At 43.0% G+C, this 2101-nt stretch overlaps 1 non-coding gene across 1 annotated transcript; it reads left to right on the forward strand.

The window, feature by feature from the left end:
• The first annotated feature begins 1573 nt into the window (after positions 1–1573).
• LOC117347930 lies at positions 1574–1680 on the forward strand. The gene has a single exon (XR_004536872.1). It is a non-coding gene; the product is annotated as a U6 spliceosomal RNA (small nuclear RNA).
• The last annotated feature ends 421 nt before the right edge of the window (positions 1681–2101 follow it).

Here is a 2101-nt window from a genome sequence, read left to right on the forward strand (position 1 = left end):
TATACCTGGCCATTCACGTGCTGGGGTTCTCTTTTCACATTGTTTTACGTTGGCACCTTCAGCTTAAGGCCCAAGTGCACAGCTGCATAGTTAAGGCCTTTCGGTGTGGCTTCTTCACACATCTGAAAATATTTAAAAATGAGAGAAGTAACCTTAAAGTGTTGGTTCTCATTATATTGAAGAGAGCTAGGACGCAACTGTCTGAGATTTAGTTCTCTTCAAAGTTCTGTCACTGGTAGAACAAAAACTCAGGGTTCCTTATAGACAGCATAAAGTGTGTGGGTTCATTTAACAAAGCCACAGTAAGCACTAACACATGCTTACCATAGTGGGATGCACACAGGTGTCCTACTACTGCTTATCCTTTCTATAGTGCTGAAAGGCCTACGCAACCCTGTAAGTTTAACATGAAATAGGAAGTCCCTGCTCATAGGAGCTTATGATCTAATTTGGATAGACAGACTTTGTAATTTTAGCTGTACATCGCCTAGAACCTGGAATAGGCGATTAATCAAATCTTATAATAAACTTGGAAACTTGGACATATAGGGGTTGTGGAGTTTCTTGCAGAGAGAATGATAGGATGGGCATAGGTATCTTACAGTGAGTAGGATTTAGGAGATCAAAGCAGCCTTGAAAAAGGGGGCTTTTAGTTTGATTTTGAATACTGCTAGGGATGGAGTTTGATGTAGTGACTCCAGGCAAGATAGAAGGGATGGAGTCTGGAGTTGGCAGTGGAAGAGAAGGATATGGATAGTAGGGGATTACCCAATGAACAGAGATCATGGGGGGGGGGAACACAGGGGGAGATAAACGAAGAGAGATACTGGGGGACTGCAGAGTGAATGCACTTATAAGATAGTAAGAGAAGTTTGAACTGTATTCGGAAATGGATGGGGTCACTTGAGGAAATGAAGTCACTTGAGGAAAAGGGTACCATGAGTATGACAGCTTTCATGCAACGGAATTTTGAACAGATTGAAGGGGAGAGAAATGGTTAAGTGGAAGATCTGAGAGAAGCTATTTGCAGTAATCTAAAGGAGAGATGATGAAAGTGTGGATAAGGGTTTGGTAGTGTGCTTGGAAAGGAGAGGTTGGATTTTGAAAATATTATAGAGGAAGAAGCATCAGTCTTTAGCAGTTTGTTGGATCTGAGCGGAGAAGGAGAGGAGTCAAAGATGACCCCAAGGTTGCGAGCTGACAAGACAGGGAGAAGGAGAGTGTTGTCCACAGAAATAGAGAATAGGGGGGAGGAGGAGATGGTTTTAAGTGGAAAGATAAGGAGCTCGATCTTAGCCATATTCAGTTTCAGATGGTGGTGAGACATTGAAGCAGCAATATCAGACAGGCAGGCTGAGACTTGGGCTTGGATTCGTGTAAAGATATCTGTTGTGGAGAGGTAGATCTGGGAGTCTTCAGCAAAGAGGTGCTATCGATAGAGTTGGTATATAGATGGAGAAAAGGAGAGGTCCCAAGACAGAGCCTTCAAGTATACTGATTGATTGTGGTGGAAGAAGATCCATCGTTGCATACATTGAAAGTGCAGTGAGATAGATAGGAAGAAAAACAGGATGTGCTTGCTTCGGCAGCACATATACTAAAATTGAAACGATACAGAGAAGATTAGCATGGCCCCTGTGCAAGGATGACACGCAAATTCGTGAAGCGTTCCATATTTTTTAAAAAACAAACAAAAACAAAACAAAAAACAGGAAGAAAAACAGGAGAGAACAGAACCCTGGAATTCCCGTGAGGACAGCATATCGAGGAGTATGTGGTAATCAACAAAGTCTTCTTGTCTCTGATCGCTTCTTTCTCTGCTACAGTGAGCCACGCCGGTTCTTTGTTCTTTTTCCTCTTGGATCCCTTGTTGCTACGCGGTATATATAGATTTTGCGCCTCGATGACTTGAGATGAAAGGGAGTACAAGCAATGGTGTTGAACAGCACATTCAAGTAGCTTGGAGAAGGGGAGGAGGGAGATGAGGCGATACACTTCTCCCTCCATATTCACGGTTTCAGCATTCGTGGTTTCGATTATTCGCTGTTTTTAGCTTGCTGGCTCCTCCTCCCAAGTATGTCAGCTTGCATAGAGAAATTGC

This window comes from Geotrypetes seraphini, chromosome 13, assembly GCF_902459505.1.
Source record: "Geotrypetes seraphini chromosome 13, aGeoSer1.1, whole genome shotgun sequence".
NCBI classification, from domain to species: Eukaryota; Metazoa; Chordata; class Amphibia; order Gymnophiona; family Dermophiidae; genus Geotrypetes; species Geotrypetes seraphini.